Consider the following 25,923-nt stretch of genomic DNA (forward strand, 5'->3'; position numbering starts at 1 on the left):
AAACCCCAATGTAAGTGCTTCTCGTAGAATCCAAGAATGTGATTTCAGCTTTGTTCTGGAAGCAATCGAAAAATATTATGTACCCCAAAATGTTACTAATAAAAACCCTAAATTAATTGTGCACAAAACCAGCCCCCACTCAAGTCCATCATCTGTCACTGGAACTATAGGGGGTTCCCATGTTACTGGTAGAACAAAGATTCTTAAAAAGCGAAACAGCTCCCACCCCCTCAAATAAAATCCAGCGAATTCTGCTCTCCCAAATCCAAAACCTTCTGAGCCCCACTGTGCCTAAACCACAGTAAACATATCCACATGTTTGCTATTATTGTAGTGGGGAGAGAGCACTTAATAATTTACCGGGTGCTTGTCACCAAAAAGCTGGCACAAGCTGGGCACAATGTATGGAGGCGCTACAATATATGGGGCTCTAAACTTTATGGGGGCGCAATGTATGGGCACTAAACTGGCATATTTGCATGATTAAAGATTACAATCCGAAACGCATTTGCTCATTTTGCTCATTTATGTAACCCCATGCACATAGTTGCGATTTTTATGGATTTTGTTACTACTTAATACAGTTTCTATTTTGCTTGATATTCCTCTATTTTCGTCATGTACTTCATCCTGCAGCACTGCAGGCATCCTTTTGTTTGATCTTCTAAGTGGTGAACTGACTTTTTTCTTTCTTTTTACATTCCCCCCATTTCCTTATAGATTGAAAGCTGGTGAGCAGGGACGTCTCTCCTCCTGTAACTGTTGAACTACATGTTACTTTGTAATTTCTTTATATGTCCTGTAGTGCAGCGCTTACTGCATGAGTTGGGGGACACTCGCTTGGCAATGGGATGAAGGCACACAGGAACATTTTCTCACTTTAAACAGTCCATGCAGTTTATTATTCACTCATAAACCGCTGTAGGCCATGCTATACATCACAGAAACTCACTTAACTTCACACCAGTCCATAGCACTTCTTAGTACACAGCTTTAAATCACAGTCCCTAAACACTCCGGGCCTTACTCTGTCCTGTTTCCGGGGGCGACTGCACGCAGTGACAAAGTCTCTTACACCCCGCTTCAGTTAATTAGTTTGCAGTCTCTAAACATGCTGGACCTCACTTCGTCCAGTTACCATAGTTCATTAACTTTTACGGAGCACAACAAGCACCAACAGTCTGTTCCACTGGCAGATACTTGTCTGCCCTTACTATAACCCCCTTGTCTGGAGTTACCTTACAGGAGCTCCTGCTCCACACGCTGACTCCTCATCAGTGTTGGCTGCTAGGGAAGCTGCCTTACTGGGATCACCATCTCATCCGATGCCTTGGGACAAGGACACTCCTAACAGTCCAGACCCTCAGAAGGTCCATAGCTTCCCCAAGGCAGTGCCATCACAGACTCTGCGAGTACATGGTCTCAAACTGTGCTATTCAGGAATCCAGTCCACCCCAGGATCTTCCAACACAGCGACCATCCAGGTCCATGGTCTCTCTATGTGCTATTCAGGAATCCGGTCCCAGGACCTTCCAACACAGAGACCTTCCATGTAGACGGCCTCACCATGTGCTCTTCAGGAAGTCTGTCCACTCATAGGACCTTCCAACACACAGGCCTGACCTCATAGAGGACCTTACAACCTCAAACATGGGACCCAAACCAAGGTCACATAATGTAGCTAAAACCACCCCCATAGGTAGGAGGTATGTGTGGTTAGCCAGTCCCGCCCAGCTCTCCGACTAACCCTGTAAGCCCCCCTTTATAAACAAAGACAGCTCGTAGAACTACAGGCCCCAAAGCAACATTTCAGGCTTACCGCACAGTGGACCTCCATTTACAACAATGACGGTCACTCTCTCACAGTCCCCACTTACTTGTAAAGTGCTACTGAATATGCTGGCACTATATAAATCAAATTATAATTACATTATTATTATGGTAGCAAGACATTCACTAAGGTTAATAACTGTTAAGATGAGGGAATGCTGGAGAACAAATTTAACCCCTTCCAGACATATGACGTTCTGGTACATCATTTGTTGTGTTCCTCCCATCTTTGAAGCAGGCTCAGTAGCTGAGCCTGCATTATTGACGGCAGATAATGGCTATTATTCACTCATCGGTTGCCTCTCACAGTGAGTAGAGCTGAGCTTACCAAACTCCTTAAATGTCACTGTCGATCTCTGACAGCGACATTAACAGATCGCGCCTATCGGCCCTTCCCCCTTAAACTGGATTGAGAGCTACCAACATGCTATGGCAGTCAGGGGTCTGCTGAAGACCTCTGTGTCAACCATGTCACTGTTCCTATGAAAACCAGTGGCTAGTATTAACCCTTTAATCCCATATGACGTACTATCCCGTCCAGGTGACCTGGGACTTAATTCCCATGGACGGGATAGTACGTCATATGCGATCGGCCGCGCTCACGGGGGGAGCGCGGCCGATCGCGGCCGGGTGTCAGCTGCCTATCGCAGCTGACATCCGGCACTATGTGCCAGGAGCGGTCACGGACCGCTCCCGGCACATTAACCCCCGGCACACCGCGATCAAAGATGATCGCGGTGTGCCGGCGGTGCAGGGAAGCATCGCGCAGGGAGGGGGCTCCCTGCGGGCTTCCCTGAGACGATCGGTACACGGTGATGTGCTCACCGTGTACCGAGCGTCTTCACCCTGCAGTCCCCGGATCCAAAATGGCCGCCGGGCTGCATCCGGGTCCTGCAGGGAGCACTTCCGGGTCAGGATCAGGCTGCAGCTGCAGCTCTAATCCTGCCCGGCTGTATGTCAGATCACCGATCTGATAGAGTGCTGTGCACACTGTCAGATCGATGATCTGTGATGTCCCCCCCTGGGACAAAGTGAAAAAGTAAAAAAAAAAATTTCCACACTTGTAAAAAAAAAATAAAAAAAAAATTCCTAAATAAAGCAGAAAAAAAAAAATATTATTCCCATAAATACATTTCTTTACATAAAAAAAAACAAAAAAACAATAAAAGTACACATATTTAGTATCGTCGCGTCCGTAACGACCCGACCTATAAAACTGGCCCACTAGTTAACCCCTTCAGTGAACACCGTAAGAAAAAAAAAAAAAAAAGAGCCAAAAAACAACGCTTTATTATCATAACGCTGAACAAAGAGTGGAATAACACGCGATCAAAAAGACGGATATAAATAACCATGTTACCTCTGAAAACGTCATCTTGTCCCGCAAAAAACGAGCCGCCATATAGCATCATAACCAAAAAAATAAAAAAGTTATAGTCCTCTGAATAAAGCGATGCCAAAATAATTATTTTTTCTATAAAATAGCTTTTATCGTATAAAAGCGCCAAAACATAAAAAAAATGATATAAATGAGGTGTCGCTGTAATCGTACTGACCCGAAGAATAAAACTGCTTCATCAATTTTACCAAACGCGGAACGGTATAAACGCCTCCCCCAAAAGAAATTCATGAATAGCTGGTTTTTGGTCATTCTGCCTCACAAAAAAATCGGAATAAAAAGCGATCAAAAACTGTCACGTGTCCGAAAATGTAACCGATAAAAACGCCAACTCGTCCCGCAAAAAACAAGACCTCACATGACTCTGTGGACCAAAATATGGAAAAATTATAGGTCTCAAAATGTGGAGACGCAAAAACTTTTTTGCTATAAAAAGCGTCTTTTAGTGTGTGACGGCTGCCAATCATAAAAATCCGCTAAAAAACTCGCTATAAAAGTAAATCAAACCCCCCTTCATCACCCCCTTAGTTAGGCTAGGTTCACATTGCGTTAATGGGTTAACGCTAACGGACAGCGTTGCACGGCGAAAATGTCACAATTAACGCCGTGCAACGGGTCCGTTAGCACAACCATTGACAGCAATGTGATTTTCAGGTGTAGCGCATCGCTAGAGCGTGCCATTTTCGGCTCGCGCTAGCAAGGTGCCATTCTTTTGTGGCGCGCCTCAGACGCTGCTTGCAGCGTCCGCGGCGCGCCCGAGGTCCGATCCCCGATCTTCCAGAGCGGGGACGTTAACGCGACCACTAAACACGACACCTAAAAAGACATTGTGTTAGCGCAATCCGCTAGTGCTAAACGGATTTCCCTAACGCAATGTGAACCTAGCCTTAGGGAAAAATAATAAAATTAAAAAAAATGTATTTATTTCCATTTTCTGGTTAGGGTTAGGGTTAGGGTTAGGGCTAGGGTTGGGGCTAGGGTTAGGGTTTGGATTACATTTACGGTTGGGATTAGGGTTGGGATTAGAATTAGGGGTGTGTCTGGGTTAGGTGTGTGGTTAGGGTTACAGTTGGGATTAGGGTTAGTGGTGCGTTTGGATTAGGGTTTCATTTATAATTGGGGGGTTTCCACTGCTTAGACACATCAGGGGCTCTCCAAACGCGACATGGCGTCCGATCTCAATTCCAGCCAATTCTGCATTGAAAAAGTAAAACAGTGCTCCTTCACTTCCGAGCTCTCCCGTGCGCCCAAACAGGGGTTTACCCCAACATATGGGGTATCAGCGTACTCGAGACAAATTGGACAACAACTTTTTGGGTCCAAGTTCTCTTGTTATCCTTGGGAAAATAAAAATTTGGGGGGCTAAAAATCATTTTTGTGGGAAAAAAAAGGATTTTTATTTTCACGGCTCTGCGTTGTAAACTGTAGTGAAACACTTGGGGGTTCAAAGTTTTCACAACACATCTAGATAAGTTCCATGGGAGGTCTAGTTTCCAATATGGGGTCACTTGTGGGTGGTTTCTACTGTTTGGGTACATCAGGGGCTCTGCAAATGCAACGTGACGCCTGCAGACCAATCCATCTAAGTCTGCATTCCAAATGGCGCTCCTTCCCTTCCGAGCTCTGCCATGAGCCCAAACAGTGGTTCCCCCCCACATATGGGGTATCAGCGTACTCAGGACAAATTGAACAACAACTTTTGGGGTCCAATTTATTCTGTTACCCTTGTAAAAATACAAAGCTGGGGGCTAAAAAATCATTTTTGTGAAAAAAAAAAGAATTTTTATTTTCACGGGTCTGCGTTATAAACTGTAGTGAAACACTTAGGGGTTCAAAGTTCTCACAACACATCTAGATAAGTTCCATGGGAGGTCTAGTTTCTAATATGGGGTCACTTGTGGGGGGTTTGTACTGTTTGGGTACATCAGGGGCTCTGCAAATGCAACGTGACTCCTGCAGACCAATCCATCTAAGTCTGCATTCCAAATGGCACTCCTTCCCTTCCGAGCTCTGCCATGCGCCCAAACAGTGGTTCCCCCCCACATATGGGGTATCAGCGTACTCAGGACAAATTGGACAACAACTTTTGGGGTCCAATTTATTATGTTACCCTTGTGAAAATACAAAACTGGGGGCTAAAAAATTTTTGCGAAAAAAAAATAAATTTATTTTAACGGCTCTGCGTTATAAACTGTAGTGAAACACTTGGGGGTTCAAAGCTCTCAAAACACATCTAGATAAGTTCCTTAGAGGGTCTAGTTTCCAAAATGGTGTCACTTGTGGGGGTTTTTAATGTTTAGGCACATCAGGGGCTCTCCAAACCAACATGGCGTCCCATCTTAATTCCAGTCAATTTTGCATTGAAAAGTCAAATGGCGCTCCTTCCCTTCCGAGCTCTGCTATGCACCCAAAAAGTGGTTTACCCCCACATATGGGGTATCGTCGCACTCAGGACAAATTGCACAACAACTTTTGTGGTCTAATTTCTTCTCTTACCCTTGGGAAAATAAAAAATTGGGGGCGAAAAGATCATTTTTGTGAAAAAATAAGATTTTTTATTTTTACGGCTCTGCATTATAAACTTCTGTGAAGCACTTGTTGGGTCAAAGTGCTCACCACACATCTAGATAAGTTCCTTAAGGGGTCTACTTTTCAAAATGGTGTCACTTGTGAGGGGTTCCAATGTTTAGGCACATCAGGGGCTCTCCAAACGCAACATGGCGTCCCATCTCAATTCCAGTCAATTTTGCATTGAAAAGTCAAATGGCGCTCCTTTCCTTCCGAGCTCTGCCATGCGCCCGAACAGTGGTTTACCCCCACATATGGGGTATCGTCGCACTCAGGACAAATTGCACAACAACTTTTGTGGTCTAATTTCTTCTCTTACCCTTGGGAAAATAAAAAATTGGTGGCGAAAAGATTATTTTTGTGAAAAAATATGATTTTTTATTTTTACGGCTCTACATTATAAACTTCTGTGAAGCACTTGTTGGGTCAAAGTGCTCACCACACCTCTAGATAAGTTCCTTAAGGGGTCTACTTTCCAAAATGGTGTCACTTGTGGGGATTTCAATGTTTAGGCACATCAGGGGCTCTCCAAACGCAACATGGCATCCCATCTCAATTCCAGTCAATTTTGCATTGAAAAGTAAAATGGCGCTCCTTCCCTTCCGAGCTCTGCCATACGCCCAAACAATGGTTTACACCCATATACGGGGTATCAGCGTACTCAGGACAAATTGGCCAACAATTTTTGAGGTTCAATTTCTTCTCTTACTCTTGGGAAAATAAAAAATTGGGGGCGAAAAGATCATTTTTGTGAAAAAATATGATTTTTTATTTTTACGGCTCTGCATTATAAACTTCTGTGAAGCAATTGGTGGGTCAAAGTGGTCACCACACATCTAGATAAGTTCCTTAGGGTGTCTACTTTCCAAAATGGTGTCACTTGTGGGGGGTTTCAATGTTTAGGCACATCAGTGGCTCTCCAAACGCAACATGGTGTCCCATCTCAATTCCTGTCAATTTTGCATGTAAAAGTCAAATGGCGCTCCTTCCCTTCCGAGCTCTGCCATGCGCCCAAACAGTGGTTTACCCCCACATATGGGGCATCAGCGTACTCAGTACAGATTGTACAACAATGTTTGGCATCCATTTTATCCTGTTACCCTTGGTAAAATAAAACAAATTGGAGCTGAAATAAATTTTGTGTGAAAAAAAGTTAAATATTCATTTTTATTTAAACATTCCAAAAATTCCTGTGAAACCCCTGAAGGGTTAATAAACTTCTTGAATGTGGTTTTGAGCACCTTGAGGGGTGCAGTTTTTAGAATGGTGTCATACTTGGGTATTTTCTATCATATAGACCCCTCAAAATGACATCAAATGAGATGTGGTCCCTAAAAAAAAATGGTGTTGTAAAAATGAGAAATTGCTGGTCAACTTTGAACCCTTATAACTCCCTAACAAAAAAAATTTTTGGTTCCAAAATTGTGCTGATGTAAAGGAGACATGTGGGAAATGTTACTTATTAAGTATTTTGCGTGACATATCTCTGTGATTTAAGGGCATAAAAATTTAAAGTTGGAAAATTGCGAAATTTTCAAAATTTTCGCCAAATTTCCGTTTTTTTCACAAATAAACGCAAGTTATATCGAATAAATGTTACTACTAAAATGAAGTACAATATGTCACGAGAAAACAATGTCAGAATCGCCAAGATCCGTTGAAGCGTTCCAGAGTTATAACCTCATAAAGGGACAGTGGTCAGAATTGTAAAAATTGGCCCGGTCATTAACGTGCAAACCACCCTCGGGGCTTAAGGGGTTAATAGGAGAGCTTGATTTTTACTATATAATGCAAAACAGTGGTAACAGTATGCATTATAAGCGATCATATGATCACAGGTTTAAGTCCCCTAAGGAACCAAGAAATAAAACTAAGACGTAAAAAAAAAGTTTTAAAAAATATATTAAAATTTGAATCCCCCTTCCTGTTATGCCATCAAAGATAAAGAAATAAACAAAAAAACATATTTGGTATCTCCACAATAAATAAAATACCAATCTATAAAAATATAACATTAATTAACCCAACTGGTAACCGACTTATTGAAGAGAAAGTAAAAATGACACAAATGTCTTTTTTTATGCACCGCATAAAAATACAGTAAGTGTTGAGGAAAACATCATATCTACCCCAAAATGGTGTCAATAAAATGTCTGTTCAGGCTGTAAAACAAGCCTCCACATAGAATCATTGAGCGAAAAATGAAAATGTTATGGGTCTCAGAACATTTGCGACACAAGCAAAACCTATTTTTCTACGAATATCCACATTTTTCTTCGCCACTTAAAGGGACACTGTCACCTGAATTTGGAGGGAACAATCTTCAGCCATGGAGGCGGGGTTTTGGGGTTTTTGATTCACCCTTTCCTTACCCGCTGGCTGCATGCTGGCTGTAATATTGGATTGAAGTTCATTCTCTGTCCTCCATAGTACACGCCTGTACTAGTAATCTTACCTTGCGCAGGCGTGTACTATGGAGGACAGAGAATGAACTTCAATCCAATATTGCAGCCAGCATGCAGCCAGCGGGTAAGGAAAGGGTGAATCAAACACCCAAAAACCCCGCCTCCATGGCTGAAGATTGTTCCCTCCAAATCCAGGTGACAGTGTCCCTTTAAATAAAAACAAAATATACAAGTTTAGTATTGCGGCAATCATGCAAACCTGGAGAATATTTTATATTTTACCATACAATGATTGCTGGAAATAGAAAACGCAAAAAACTCTTGGGAAATTGCTTTTTTTGCACAATCTCACCAGACATAATAATAATAATATTTTCTCATTTTCCAGTTCACTATGTGGTAAAATGAATGGTGACATTCAAAACTAAAACACAGCCTGCAAAAAACACAAAACCCTCCTATGGCTACTTCTTGGAAGATCTTGGAAGAAGGGGAGTGAAAAACGAAAGCACTCCACTTGGAAGAATTTTGAAAGGAGGGGAACAAACAATGAAAGCGCAAAAAACAAACAAAATCGCAATTAAAGGATTATTGGATAAACACCTAAAACATAGCGTGATAGCCCAAAATGTATTCCTAGATTATGCCTTTTTCTCCATCATGCCCGAATGAAAATGAAGATTTCCGCTTACTTGGCATGGCTGTTGCTCCCTGAATATTAATAGGTGGCACACCAGGTGAAATACTGACAGCCTCAGGGTTTTCTGAAATGGTGGGGAATGCAATAAAAATGTATTTTACTTCATAAGCAGAGTAGGTAGTGACGGGAGAAAGGTTATTCCTTAGCTTGCGATGAATAGAGAGTTATGTGAGTTCATGTATATGTATTACATTCACGTCAATTGCCAAAGTGCACTTTTCCTGGACTAGACTGGGTTACGCCAGCTTAAAGTGGCTGTGTATAGACGAATGGACATTTTATGCAGCATTCCAAACGAGAGGATTATGGTGCACATAGCATATTTGGGAGATGTTTAACTAGCATGGAGACATATAGACGATATTCACATGGGGCGCTCATAGCATTACAACTAGTGAAGACCGCCTTACATCTCTGAGTACTTCCCTGTTTACTCTGCCGCAGAGTACAGACTGTTCCGAAGTTCAAAGCAGGATAGAAGGCGACCTATGGGGAAATTGAATTCCCTCCATTGTTCTCCAATCTCCTGTTGTACTTGCCCATCCAGCTAGGAAGAGCAATTTTCTGTGGTTGCAGTTTCATTATTATATTCTGTAAATTGGTGGAGAGTTTAAAGTAGTTTTTGTAGCAGCCCCAAGTATGCCACAGGCTGATATTTCGATATATATGCCCAAGTCTTGAACCTGAAGAAGGCTGGATTGTCAGTGATAAAAGCGCACAATAAAATAATTTTCGTTCTGCAAGTCCCTATGATATTTACTGAAATGAAATCTTGTCATATTGCTGAAGAAGCCAAAACGTGTCACTCCGAGGCTGGTTTTCACATCATATCCAAGTCACCTGTTTGTGCTGAGTAGGTATAAAATATATATCATCATGTCACTTGATTTATGTGCATTCTGTAGCACCTCATCTTATCTCGTAAATGTAATTTCATCACGCACAAACGCTCTGCGCCACCTCTGTCCCTGACTTTTCTGTTTCCTTCCACTTACCATGGGAGTTTGCTTTTCTATTCAATCACTGCTGGAATTGTCACTAATTAAAGTCCCTCCACACATGGACACCTGGGAAGTTTCCCAGAATACTTTGCTAGGCTCCATTTGCTAATGAATATAAGATCAGCGGTAACTGTACGGTGCAAGGACAGGGCAGGGCACAGTGAGTGCTGTGGTGTACTGTAGGTGGGTGGAGGTGAACTAGTAAGGGAGGGTCATGGCGGGAGACAGGTTGAATATTCTATTTTTGACGACTTCCAACATTGCAAGGGATTTCTGTGTTAAACACTTTCTATTGTTCCTGAAATGTAGTTAGTTTTTTTTTAGCATCTAACTCCTGGATTTATTTTATTCATTGATAAAAAAAGGCATTCAAAAATTACGGCATGGTAGGTATCCGAGAGAAGTTGCAGTCATGCAGATCAGCATAACCTTGTCACTGTATGTGGCACATGGCACTCGTAAGCCACGGTCGGTGGTCACTTGCAGACTTTGAAGCATGGACAAAATTAAATCTGATACATTTAGTTTCCGCTATTTTTTCCAGTTATTATAAAGTCATACACAATTGTGTGCTATTTAAAGTGGTATTAAGTCAACGTTAATTTTAGAAAATATATCAAAGCAAATTGCTTTCTAATAACCAACCATAGCAAACGACCAACCATGTTACCATAGAGCAGACGTGGGCAAAGTGCGGTTCGTGGACCGAGACATTCAAGGGGCTGGAAAACAGAGGCCCACGGGCCGCAACGTGCCCATCCGCTTGATTACTCCATCTGCGCTGACTTCATTGGTGGAGGAGGGGCCTCCGGCCACTTCCTCCACCAATCAGCGTGTGAAACAGCTGACACAATGACATCATTTCATCGTGTCAGCTGTGTGCTGCAGAGAGTCAGCGCACCGGAAAGAAGAACAGAAGCAGAGTGTCGGGGAACGGGACCAGGGTGAGCATGTGGTGCTCTTTTTTCATGTACAGTATACGGGATGTTTTGGTGGGCATGGGGAGGCTATGGGGATGTCATGCTGCACATGGGGAGGCTATGGGGGTGTAATGCTGCACATGTGTGGCTATGGGGGTGTCATGCAGCACATGGGGAGGCAATGGGGGTGTCATGCTGCACATGGGGAGGCTATGGGGTATCATGCTGCACATGGGGAGGCTATGGGGGTGTGATGCTGCACATGTGTGGCTATGGGGGTGTCATGCAGCACATGGGGAGGCTATGAGGGTGTCATGCTGCACATGGGGAGGCTATTGGAGTGTCATGCTGAACATGGGGAGGCTATGGGGGTGTCATGCTGAACATGGAGAGGCTATGGGGGTGTCATGATGCACATAGGGAGGTTGTGGGTGTCATGCTGCACAGGGGGAAGCTATGGGGGTGTCATGATGCACATGGGGAGGCTGTGGGTGTCATGCTGCAAATGGGGATCTGTAGAATATGGGGATCTGCAGAATATGGGGGGATTGGGGGCTTCATGCAGTATATGGGCAGGCTCTGGGGGCCTCATGCAGTATATGGGAAGGCTATGGGGCCATATGCAGTATATAGGGAGACTGTGTGAAGCTCATGCAGTATAAATAGGGAGGCCGTGTGGGGCTCATGCTGTTTATATAGGGAGGCTGTGTGGGGCTCATGCTGCATATGGGGGAGGCTCTTTGGAGCTCATGCTGCATATGGGGGAGGCTGTTTGGGGCTCATGCTGCATTTGAGGAAGGCTGTGTGGGGCTCATGCTGCATATGGGGAGGCTGTGTGGGGCTCATGCTGCATATGGGGAGGCTGTGTGGGGCTCATGCTATATTTAGGGAGGCTGTGTAGGGCTCATGCTGTATATAGGGAGGCTGTGTGGAGCTCATGCTGTATATGGGGAGGTTGTGTAAGGCTCATGTTGTATATAGGGAGGCTGTGTGGGGATCATGCTGTATATGGGGAGGCTGCGTGGGGCTCATGTTGTATATAGGGAGGCTGTGTGGGGCTCATGCTATATTTAGGGAGGCTGTGTAGGGCTCATGCTGCATATAGGGAGGCTGTGTGGAGCTCATGCTGTATATGGGGAGGTTGTGTAGGGCTCATGTTGTATATAGGGAGGCTGTGTGGGGATCATGCTGTATATGGGGAGGCTGTGTGGGGCTCATGCTGTATATAGGGAGGCTGTGTGGAGCTCATGCTGTATATGGGAAGGCTGTGTAGGGCTCATGCTGTATATAGGGAGGATGTGTGGGGCTCATGCTGTATATGGGGAGACTGTGTAGGGCTCATGCTGTATATAGGGAGGCTGTGTGGAGCTCATGCTGTATATGGGGAGGCTGTGTAGGGCTCATGCTGTATATAGGGAGGCTGTGTGGGGCTCATGCTGTATATGGGGAGGCTGTGTGGGGCTCATGCTGTAGATGGAGAGGCTGTGTAGGGCTTATGCTGTATATAGGGAGGCTGTGTGGGGCTCATGCTGTATATGGGGAGGCTGTGTAGGGCTCATGCTGTAGATGGGGAGGCTGTGTAGGGCTCATGCTGTATATAGGGAGGCTGTGTAGGGCTCATGCTGTATATAGGGAGGCTGTGTGGTGCTCAAGCTGTATATAGGGAGGCTGTGTGGGGCTCATGCTGTATATAGGGAGGCTGTGTGGGGCTCATGCTGTAGATGGGGAGGCTGTGTAGGGCTCATGCTGTATATGGGGAGGCTGTGTAGGGCTCATGCTGTATATAGGGAGGCTGTGTGGGGCTCATGCTGTATATAGGGAGGCTGTGTGGGACTCATGCTGTAGATGGGGAGGCTGTGTAGGGCTCATGCTGTATATAGGGAGGCTGTGTAGGGCTCATGCTGTATATGGGGAGGCTGTGTAGGGCTCATGCTGTATATAGGGAGGCTGTGTGGGGCTCATGCTGTAAATGGGGAGGCTGTGTAGGGCTCATGCTGTATATAGGGAGGCTGTGTGGAGCTCATGCTGTATATGGGGAGGTTGTGTAGGGCTCATGTTGTATATAGGGAGGCTGTGTAGGGCTCATGCTGTATATGGGGAGGCTGTGTGGTGCTCATGCTGTAGATGGGGAGGCTGTGTAGGGCTCATGCTGTATATGGGGAGGCTGTGTAGGGCTCATGCTGTATATTGGGAGGCTGTGTGGGACTCATGCTGTAGATGGGGAGGCTGTGTAGGGCTCATGCTGTATATAGGGAGGCTGTGTAGGGCTCATGCTGTATATGGGGAGGCTGTGTAGGGCTCATGCTGTATATAGGGAGGCTGTGTGGGGCTCATGCTGTAAATGGGGAGGCTGTGTAGGGCTCATGCTGTATATAGGGAGGCTGTGTGGAGCTCATGCTGTATATGGGGAGGTTGTGTAGGGCTCATGTTGTATATAGGGAGGCTGTGTAGGGCTCATGCTGTATATGGGGATGCTGTGTGGTGCTCATGCTGTAGATGGGGAGGCTGTGTAGGGCTCATGCTGTATATAGGGAGGCTGTGTGGGGCTCATGCTGTAAATGGGGAGGCTGTGTAGGGCTCATGCTGTATAAAGGGAGGCTGTGTAGGGCTCATGCTGTATATGGGGAGGCTGTGTGGGGCTCATGCTGTATATTGGGAGGCTGTGTGGGGCTCATGCTGTATATAGGGAGGCTGTGTGGGGCTCATGCTGTAGATGGGGAGGCTGTGTAGGGCTCATGCTGTATATGGGGAGGCTGTGTAGGGCTCATGCTGTATATTGGGAGGCTGTGTGGGGATCATGCTGTATATAGGGAGGCTGTGTGGGGCTCATGCTGTAGATGGGGAGGCTGTGTAGGGCTCATGCTGTATATAGGGAGGCTGTGTAGGGCTCATGCTGTATATGGGGAGGCTGTGTGGTGCTCATGCTGTATATAGGGAGGCTGTGTGGGGCTCATGCTGATATGGGGAGGCTGTGTGGGGCTCATGCTGATATGGGGGAGGCTGTGTGGAGCTCATGCTGTATATGGGGAGGCTGTGTGGGGCTCATGCTGTATATGGGGAGGCTGTGTAGGGCTCATGCTGTATATAGGGAGGCTGTGTGGGGGCTCTTACAGTATATAAGGAGCTGTGGGGGGCTCATACAATATATAGAAGAGGCTGTACTCTGGTTCAAATTATATATATATAGATGCCAGCATAATTAATTTAATTAATTCTGCTCAAAATTAAGTGATATAATTATATTATTGATAATTATATTAATATTAATTGTAGTGTATTGATATTAGTATTGAGTAGAATTAATTTCAGCCTATTGTTCGGTCCTCCACAACAGTCATGGTCTCTCATGTGGCCCCTTGGGAAAATGAATTGCCCACCCCTGCCATAGAGGATCAGGTAGAAAATTAACAACCATGTTACCATTGCTTTATATCAACCATAGAAAATAAGCAACCATGTTACCATAGAGGATCAGGTAGAAAGTAACCAACCATGTTACCATAGAAGATCATAGAAGATCAAAAATGCTGCGGATCCGCAGCAAAATCCGCAACGTGTGCACATACCCTTAATGTTTGAAGCATTATATGGGGCCCATCGTATACTGGAGCATCATATGGGGTCTATCATATATTGGAGCATTATATAGGGCCTTTCATATACTGGAGCATCATATGGGGCCCATCATATACTGTATGGGGCATTATATGGGGCCCATCATATACTGGAGCATCATATGAAGCCTATCATATATTGGAGCGTTATATAGGGCCTATCATATACTGGAGCATCATATGGGGCCCATCGTACAGTGGAGCATTATATGGGGCCTATCATAGACTGTATGGAGCATCATATGGAGCCCATCATATATTTGAGCATTATATAGGGCCTATCATATACTGGAGCATCATATGGGGCCCATCATACACTGGAGCATTATATGGGGCTTATCATATGCCTGGAGCATCATATGGGGTCTATCATATATTGGAGCATTATATAGGGCTTATCATATACTGGAGCATCATATGGGGCCCATCATACACTGGAACATTATATGGGGCCCATCATATACTGTATGGAGCATTATATGGGGCCCATCATATACTGGAGCATCATATGGGGCCTATCATATATTGGAGCATTATATAGGGCCTATCATATACTGGAGCATCATATGGGGCCCATCATACAGTGGAGCATTATATGGGGCCCATCATAGACTGTATGGAGCATCATATGGAGCCCATCATATATTTGAGCATTATATAGGGCCTATCATATACTGGATCATCATATGGGGCCCATCATACACTGGAGCATTATATGGGGCCCATCATATACTGTATGGAACATTATATGGGGCTCATTATGTATGTAGGACTGTACTGTCCGGTTTCTGAGCTACAGATATCACTCATGTAATGTTATAGGTAAGTGAAATCTTTAGCATTGTTCTATATCTATATTTCTCTGCCGTATCTGTGCATCATGAATTGTGGTATGTGTTAAAGGGGTCCACTGAGACTCTTTCGCCCGGGGCTCACGAAAACCTGGAGCTGGCCCTCCAACCATGTTACCATGGAGGATCAAGCAGAAACTAAACAAACATTTTACTATAGAAGATCAAATAGAAAATAACTGACCGTTTTACCATGGGGGATTAGGTAGAAATACCAAACATGTTACCAATGAGAATCGAGTAGAAAATAACTGATTGTGTTCCCATGGTGGATCAGGTAGAAAAAACCCCACTGTATTATCTCGAAGGATCAGGTAGAAAAAAACAACCATGTTGCAAATGTAGAATCAAGTAGAAAATAACTAACTATGTTACCATGAAGGATTAGGTAGAAAATAACTAATCATGTTACCATGAACAATAAGATAGAAAATAACCAACCTTGTAAACATGAAGTATAGAGCAGAAATTAACCAACTATGTTACTTTGGAGGACTAGGTAGAAAAAAACAACCATGTTGCCATGGAAGATCAGTTGAAAAATAACTGACTATATTACCATAGAGTATCTACTATATAATTGTCTAAGGGTCACTTCCGTCTTTCTGTCTGTCTTTCTGTCTGTCCTGTCTGTCACGGATATTCATTGGTCGCGGCCTCTGTCTGTCAAGGAAATCCAAGTCGCTGATTGGTCACGGCAAAACAGCCACGACCAATCAACGACGGGCACAGTCCGGAAGAAAATGGCCGCTCCTTACTCCCTGCAGTCACTGCCCGGTGCCCGCATACTCCCCTCCGGCCACCGCTAACACAGGGTTAACACAGGGTTAATGCCAGCGGTAACGGACCGCGTTATGCCGTGGGTAACGCACTCCGTTACCGCCGGTATTAACCTTGTGTGTCCCCAACCTTTTACTATTGATGCTGCCTATGCGGCATCAATAGTAAAAAAATGTCATGTTAAAAATGATAAAAAAACAAAAAACCTGCTATTCTCACCCTCCGTTGTCTGCTGAGCCGCGCGCGGCCTCCACCATCTTCCGTTCCCATAGATGCATTGCGAAATTACCCAGAATACTTAGCGGTCTCGCAAGTAATTTCGCAATGCATCCTGGGAACGGAAGATGGCGGCAGCCGTGCGCCTATCGCCGGAGCTTCGGTGGATCCCGCCGGAGGGTGAGTATATAACTATTTTTTATTTTAATTATTTTTTTAACAGGGATATGGTGCCCACACTGCTGTATACTACGTGGGCTGTGTTACATACCGCGTGGCTCTGTGCTGTATACTACATAGGCAGTGTTATATACTATGTGGGCTGTGCGATATACTCCGTGGGCTGTGATATATACTGCGTGGGCTGTGCTATATATTATGTGGCCACTGTTATATACTACGTGGCTGAGCAATATACTACGTGGCTCTGTAATGCATACTACGTGGCTCTGTGCTGTATACTACGTAGCTGGGCAATATACTACGTGACTGGGCAATATACTACGTGACTGGGCAATATACTACATGGCTGTGCTGTATACTACGTGGCTCTGTGCTGTATACTACGTCACTGTGCAATACACTACGTCGCTGTGCAATATACTACGTCGCTGTGCAATATACTACGTCGCTGGCCAATCTACTACGTGACTGGGCAATATACTACATGTTTGTGCTGTATTCTACGTCGCTGTGCAATATACTACGTGACTGGGCAATATACTACTTGCTGATTTGGACCATTTGGCTCCTGATGCTAGCAGTCACTCCATTTCATATATATTTAGTCTGGCTGGGATAGGATGCGTGCGGGTTCGCGTCTGCAACAGATTTTAAGTGCGACAGTTTAGGCTATGCGCACACTTTGCGGATTCCACTGCGGAATTTTCCGCAGCGGAATTCCAAAATCCGCAGTGAAAACCCGTTGTGGTTTTTACTGCGGATTTATCGCGGTTTTTACTGCGGTTTCTTATGCGGATTTTCATCTGCATTTTCCTATTGGAGCAGGTGAAAATCCGCAGAAAAGAAGTGACATGCTGCGGAATGTAATCCGCTGCGTTTCCGCGCCTTTTTTTCCGCAGCATGTGCACAGCGTTTTTTGTTTCCCATAGGTTTACATTGTACTGTAAACTCATGGGAAACTGCTGCGGATCCGCAGCGGTCAAATCCGCTGCGGATCCGCAGCAAAATCCGCAAAGTGTGCACATAGCCTAAAAGTGCTTTGCAGTTAGACAATGGCAGACTTAGCATTGTCACACTTCAATATTACACTTAAGAATGCCCTGGATGAAGCAGCACCTTCTACACGCAGAAAGACCCGACACAGACAACCGCAGCACTGGCACACTATGCAAACACGCTTTCTTCAGCGCTGCTCAAGGTGTGCAGAGCGGCAGTGGAGAAAATCTCTCTTAGCAGAAGATTTCATCCACTATAAGTTCATGCTCAAAACCTATAACTCTGCCCTTTCTCTGGCCAAACAATCCTACTTCACCACCCTCATCACTTCACTATCCAACAACCCAAAATGACTTTTTGAAACCTTAGACTCCCTCCTGAAACCTAAAGTACAGGCCCCCATCACCAACCTCAGCGGTGAGGATCTGGCCACTTATTTCCTAGAAAAAATCAACCACATCCATCAGGATATCTCAGCCCAATCTCCTCAGTGCCTGGATCCCCTTCCCTGCCGCACCTCAAGCTCATTAGACATCTTTGAGCCTGTTTCAGAAGAAGAAGTTTCCAAGCTCCTCACTTCTGCTCGGCCTACAACCTGCAATAGTGACCCCATTCCTTCATCTCTCCTGCAGTCTCTCTCACCAGTGGTCACCACTCACCTGACTAAAATATTTAACCTCTCTCTTTCCTCAGGCATCTTTCCCTCCTCATTTAAAGATGCCATCATTACACCTTTACTTAAAAAGCCATCCCTGGACCAGAACTGCACGGCTAACTACAGACCTGTCTCTAACCTTTCCTTCATCTCTAAACTCCTGGAACGCTTGGTCCACTCCCGTCTAATCCGCTATCTCTCGGATAACTCTCTTCTTGACCCCTTACAATCTGGTTTCCGCTCTTTACACTCCACTGAAACTGCCATCACTAAAGTCTCTATTGATCTAATAACAGCTAGATCCAAAGGTCATTGCTCTCTGCTGATTCTCCTGGATCTATCTGCCGCATTTGATACTGTGGATCACCAGCTCCTTCTCACCATGCTCTGCTCCATAGGCCTCAAGGACACAGCCCTCTCCTGGTTCTCCTCCTACCTCTCTGACCGCTACTTCACTGTATCTTTTGCCGGCTCCTCTTCCTCTCCTCGTCCCCTTACTATCGGGGTTCCGCAGGGCTCAGTCCTGGGCCCCCTCCTTTTCTCTCTATACACTGCCCCTATTGAACAAACAATCAGCAGATTTGGGTTCCAGTACTATCTCTATGCTGACGACACCCAATTATACACTTCTTCCCCCGACATCACCCCTACCCTAATTCAAAATACCAAGGATTATCTATCTGCTGTCTCTAACATCATGTCCTCCCTCTATCTGAAACTAAATCTCTCCAAAACGGAACTTCTTGTGTTTCTCCCTTCTACTAACCTCACTCTACCCAACATTGAAATTACCCTGGAGGGTTCAACCATAACTCCCAAGCAGCATGTCCACTGTCTTGGGGTCATATTCGACACCAAACTTTCCTTTACTTCCTATATCCGATAACTCACTCGCTCCTGTCACCTGCATCTTAAAAACATCTCCAGAATCCGACCTTTTCTCACCTTTGAAACTGCTAAGACTCTTACTGTCGCTCTTATTCATTCTCGTCTGAACTACTGCAACTCTCTTCTGATCGGTCTCCCTCTTTCCAAACTTTCTCCTCTCCAATCCATCTTGAATGCGGCAGCCAGGGTCATATTTCTGTCCAGCCGCTTCACCGATGCCTCCATCTTGTGCCAGTCATTACACTGGCTACCCATTCGCTACAGGGTCCAGTATAAACTCATCTCTCTCACCCACAAAGCTCTCCACAGTTCTGCACCGCCTTATATCTCCTTTCTCATCTCCGTCTATCGCCGTACACGTGCCCTCCGTTCTACAAATGACCTAAGATTAACATCCCCCGTAATCCAAATCTCGCACCTCCGTCTCCAAGACTTCTCTCGTGCTGCGCCAGCTCTCTGGAATACACTTCTCCAGACGATCAGACTGATACCTAGCCCCGACCTATTCAAGCGCGCGTTAAAAACCCATCTCTTCAAACAAGCCTACCACATCAACTACTCAGTGAACTAACTTTGCCCTGTTCCCTCCTTCCAAATATCTGCATGTGAATCTGCACCCTACTATTCATCTGTCTCCACACTCTCCATGCACATGATAACTGCACTTGATACTTGACTATTGCACTTAAACGCACGGGCTGATGACCGGATCATGCAGCTTCATATGAAAATCCCTATTTATTATAATTGTCAGACCTGAAACAACAAGCACTTTTCACCTATTGTGTCCCCCCATCTCCTTGTAGATTGTAAGCTTGCGAGCAGGGACCTCACTCCTAATGTCACTGTTTAAATTGTCTTAACTTGTACTGAATTTATTGTCTGTACATGTCCCCGCTTAATTGTAAGTGCTGAGGAATATGTTGGCGCTATATAAGTAAAAATTATTATTATTATTATTACTACGTGGCTGGGCAATATGCTACGTGACTGGGCAATATACTACGTGGCTGGGCAATATACTATGTAGCTGGGCAATATACTACGTGGCTGGGCTATATACTACATGGCTGGGCAATATACTACGTGGCTGGGCAATATACTACATGGCTGGGCAATATACTACGTGGACATGCATATTCTAGAATACCCGATGCGTTAGAATCAAGGCCACCATCTAGTTAGGTAGAAATACCAACCATGTTACTATGGAGGATTGAGTAGAAAATAACCGACCTTGTTACCATAGAGCATTAGCTGGCCGTACAACTTTCTATTCATTTATGAACTGCCTAAACCCAAAAATCTTGATGCCACAATACTTATGGCATTTCCTCATCTCACCCTGTACTCTCCTAGTAAAGGTGGCATCTGACCTTTACCCCTCTTTTACAATGATTAAAGCCTGGTGCGGAGCGGAGGGGTACTTTCCTGTTTAAAGGAACATCAGACAACAGGCTATGATGGTAACACAGATTACGAAAGTTATTATTAGTATGCCAAGCTTGGTATCAGCTGAACAATAGTAGGATAATTGGCATCATTTATAATGTGCCAGCGCTGTGGAGAATGAAACAACCCTCCTGTTCAGGATCCGTCTCTGAAACCAGAATGTAAATGTGTTTAATCCTTCATTTTACTAAGTAGGTTAACCATTTAATCACCAGAAGGGATACCCATGTTGTCAAGCCTTGCACAGAAAAAACGCCCCCAAAAGTCTCTAAAAACTTTTTATAGCTTTTTCTACTTGTGCTTGAAACATACTTGCAGGTCTCCAGTAGGGGATAATGACTTCCATCAATATTTCAGTGTAGACTTAACAAGTGATATTAATAAATAAAAAAAGGTGCAGCGATCTGCATATTTACAGTTTGCCCACCCCAGCCCTCCCTCACGTCTCTACTATAGATGATGGTTCAGCAGGGAGTGGGGGCTTATGGACCCCTGTGTCCTTCCTGTCATTGTGTGTGATCAGTACACGCCTGTCCTGCAGCACTGCCGCTTCCCCTGCCAGTACTCATTAACCTTTGCACGCCTAAAGCTTTCAATACTAGATCTATTTTATGTATTCCGTATTAAAGGTAGCTTGGAGGTTTTCCTGATTGCCCGTTCGATTGCCTGTTATGTAGTGTATTGTTCTTGTAATGATGAGGTATTGATGCTTTTCAGATGTGTAGTCAAAGCCATGGACCCATTAAACAATGAAGTACGAGGAACGGAGAGAACAATGACATTTCTGAGCAGGATCTTTAGAATAATCTGCAGATATTTGATGAGATTGAAAAAGCATTACTCTGCATGCCTCGAAACCACAAAAAAGTTCAGTTTCAGTCCATCAGAAAAATCACTCCGCATTGAAAGATTGCGAGTTTCCTGTTTTAGGTCAGTGCCATAGGTCAGTTCCTGTAGCACTGTTATTTTAGGTACTGTGGTTTTGTACAGGAGTTACACGATGACTTTTGAGTGCAGGAATTATCATGAAAGGTCTGATTGCACCTGGTATGTGACTCAATGACACTGTGATGTATCGCCTATGAGGGAAGCTGACCACTACTTTTCGGAACCTCTCACAATTCAACATACCGTAAATTGATATTTTTACGTGTGCTTTTCCATTTAGGAGAACGACTATATTGCATTCCTGTGCTGGATGTTGCACAGCAGATGTAAATGTCTAGATCTAACTTTCTAGTACTGTATAAAAAAATATGTGCTTATTCTCACTGTCACAAAACAAGGTAAACTGCCAGTATGAATCTACTATGAATTATTGCTCTGGCTGCATTGGCATAAAAGAAGAATACAACCTGATGTACCAGTGCTGAAAAATCAAGCTCTGAAGTCACATGCAAGTTTGCCTGGAAGTGAATTGGGGGCATGACTGTTGTGAATTCTGTTATCGAACTCCCTCCTGTGGTCATGAATGGTACTTCGGCGAGTTCTGTCCATGGACTCCCTCTGGTGGCTGTGAGTGGAGCTGCTGCTTCTGAGGTTCCTTCCACAGGTGACATGGTTTATCCTTTGGCTGGCTGCTCTATTTAACTCCACTCAGATCGTTACTCCATGCCAGCTGTCAATGTTCCTGCATTGGTTCAGTTCGCTCTTGGATCTTTCTGGTTACCTGTCTACTCCAGCAGAAGCTAAGTCCCTGCTAGTTATTATTTGTTCATTGTTTCCTTGTCCAGCTGGATATCATGATTTTGCCTTGCTAGCTGGAAGCTCTGGGATGCAGAGTGGCATCTCCGCACCGTTAGTCGGTGCGGAGGTCTTTTTGCACACTCTGCGTGGTCATTTGTAGTTTTTTGCGCTGACCGCAAAGATACCTTTCCTATCCTCTGTCTGTTTAGTAAGTCTGGCCTTCCTTTGCTGAAACCTGTTTCATTTCTGCGTTTGTGACTTTCATCTTTACTCACAGTCAATATATGTGGGGGGCTGCCTTTTCCTTTGGGGAATTTCTCTGAGGCAAGGTAGGCTTTATTTTCTATCTCTAGGGCTAGTTAGCTCTTAGGCTGTGAAGAGGCGTCTAGGGAGTGTCAGGAACGCTCCACGGCTATTTCTAGTTGTTGTGATAGGATTAGGGGTTGCGGTCAGCAGAGCTCCCACATCCCAGAGCTTGTCCTGTGTGAGTTTAACTATCAGGTCGTTCCGGGTACTCCTAACCACCAGGTCCATAACACATGACCATGTACCTCAGGCATATCAGCAAGACCCCAATGCACTTCCAGCCTAATTGACATGTTGATTCAAACTATGATTTCACAGCGCTGGTAAGACAAGTATCATTTTTGTTGTTGTACCAGTTTCTATCTAGCCCTACCCACATTCGGACTTGGGTGCTAAGGGCCCACAAGTCACATTAACTCTGGGGATCCACTATTAAGCTACAAGCAAATATTACCTTCTTTCACAAAGTAATCGACATATGGGGAACTCGGTGCGAATTGACCCCTGAGCCCAAAGAAGAGAACCAAAGGATACCCATAAAATATTTTAGTTTATTACCAAAAATTAAAAAAGAACAGGTATGGTACATATAATGCAAAAAATACCCAGGGGACCAGAACAACACTTTATTACATAAATATATGCCACAAAACACAGCAGAAGAGGAGAACCTAATGCTAAGTCTGCTGTGTTTTGTGGCATATATTTATGTAATAAAGTGTTGTTCTGGTCCCCTGGGTATTTTTTGCATTATATGTACCATACCTGTTCTTTTTTTAATTTTTGGCAATAAACTAAGATATTTTATGGGTATCCTTTGATTCTCTTCTTTGGGCTCAGGGGTCAATTCGCACTGAGTTCCCCATATGTCGATTAACATGTTTTGAAGTGCCAATTAGTATTCTGGGACATTCGGTTGTATAATCTTCTTTCACAAATGTATATACAGTAGTAATACACTGGGAAGTTTGTCATATACATGATGAAATGCTGTACATAGAGGATCAAATGAATTGTTCCAACCTGTTACCCAACGGGCCAGTCCGAGCCTACCACTAATTTCAGTAGTCAATCATACTGACAGATTCCCTCTACTATATGTCCTGATAATGCTCTGCATAGGCATGCACTGCATACTTTTCATGCTCCCACTTTCAGGTAAAAATAATCTGGGTATCTATGATTTATTATAATGAGTTGAATAATGTTATCATTATAATAATAATAATCTATTACATGAGATTTTTGGGAATAGGTGTGAGCTAATTATTGCAGAACAATTCCCCTCCGGACTCTTAGTAAATTATTTTCTACGATATAAGTTAGAATAAAATATTTTGCTTCTAAGAAAAGATGCCAAACAGCCCCAGTCACTCACGGCATTGGTACATCCCCGTGCCTAATAACATGGTCACTGCATATTGTGCTGCATGGGTTATGTTTCATGATTCCCTATGCTCTAATGACCATAGAAGAAGGTAACAGCCCATGAAGAAGCAGCATGTTCCTTACTAACGAGTATAAGGATCTGCCTTTATAATCAAGGCATCATTCTGCAGTTTGGATGTGCTAGTGTAATCAGGAATTACATCCTAGCATCGTTACAATCAACGTTGTGGCTTCTTCTGAAGGCACTTTAACAATGACATTGACAATGAATTGGGTTTTCAGGTGTTAACTCCTTAGTAGTAACGCCACGTTTTGGACTTTAGTGAATTCCCATAATCTCTTCTAACAAATACCAATACTTGTTTTTGGAGTACTGCTTTATTGACATTCATTTACCTATTGTAAGTAAGGATATGTCAGTTCTTTGTGGTGGATCTATAGCAATTTCCTGAGCTCAGGCTGGAGCTGTTGAAGTGTTGTGTTGGTCTTTAATTCCAAGACACAGTCACTATCACAGCACTGCAAAATGTCTCACAAACATATACCTTATTGAAGATGGACATTCAATGGGTGAACAAAAGCCCTTATATGAAGAGTAATGTTAATGCTGTTGAATGGAGGCTGTTATAGCCCAACTTCATATTAAAGCAAAATTCAACCTCAAAAAAATTACTTATTTTTAAGTCAGGTTTTTTCTGTTACCTTTAAATTAGAAAAAATGATTTTTTTTTCATATCACAATCTATATAAAAAAAAATATAAAAAAATTACTATTTTAGACTCATACTACGGCCGGGGTCACACTTGCGAGTACAATACGAGAAACTCGTGAGAGTCTCTCGCATCAATACCCAGCACTGCCGCCGGCACTCGCATAGAAAAACATGCAGCCACACGCTCCGGTCCTGAGTGCCGGCGGCAGTGCCGGGTCTTAACATAGTAACATAGTTAGCAAGGCCGAAAAAAACATTTGTCCATCCAGGTCAGCCTATATGCTGTCAGAATAAATCCCCAGATCTACGTCCTTATAAAGAACCTACTAACTGTAAGATACAATATTGTTCTGCTCCAGGAAGACATCCAGGCCTCTCTTGATGCGAATGACTAGCACAAGTTTCTCGCATTGCACTCGCAAGTGTAACCCCGGCCTACCTGTCCTTTCAGGAAGAGTTTTCAGCATTTTCATTATCATCCCAGGCAGGATTACACTGACAGGTAACAGCTGATAACACTGAATCCACCAATCACAATAGGTGATATTACAGCTGACCCTGCTTTCCCTTCTTTTTCCTTCATAATGACCATTGCTAATGCTCATCAGATGCTTCAATGCAAAGATAAGATCGGAGTCCACCCATTTTTGCCAATATACTTGTGGATTTCTTTAAAGAACAGGAAATATGAGTCTACAATTCCAGCAATGGCCATTGTGAAAATTGCAAGATTTCTCATTTTAATTTTTAATACAAATCATGGTATATAAAAATAATTGCCAAAATAAACAAAATACAAGTAACACAAAGGCATGATACTGTATAAACAAAAAAGTCATATTCTGATGACACATTCCCTTTAATGCCTATGGTTTTGGTAATGGGATTTTCAATGAGCTTGTATAGGTGAAATGACAATGTACTGTACATTTGGCTGTCTATTGTATGTGAAGGGTTTATGCCAACAAATCAGACCCCTCAAATCAGATTGATTGGCTCAACCAAACTTAAGGAGGTTAACCCAAGTGTACAAGCAATCCCTGATCACCGGCGTCTGACCACTGCCGAGCCTAGCCTGAATGGAGGACGAGCATACACATCTCATCCCATTCTAAGGGAATGCCGTGAATCTATGAATGATGGGAGATGATCAGCTGCCAGACACTGGTAACTGTAAATGTTGCAAATATACAGTATAAAGGTTCAGACAGGCAAATTCCAACCTGTTGCTCAGCCCCCATAGACATAATAATATTGATCCACCTGCTGACTTCTACTTTAATGTCTACAGTCCGTTGAACTCGAGCAAGGTTGCACCTAACCGAGTGCTTTGAGAGGTTCATGACAGCACTTCTCAGAAACTTTCATTAT

This window comes from Ranitomeya imitator, chromosome 1 (assembly GCF_032444005.1).
Source record: "Ranitomeya imitator isolate aRanImi1 chromosome 1, aRanImi1.pri, whole genome shotgun sequence".
Lineage (NCBI taxonomy): Eukaryota > Metazoa > Chordata > Amphibia > Anura > Dendrobatidae > Ranitomeya > Ranitomeya imitator.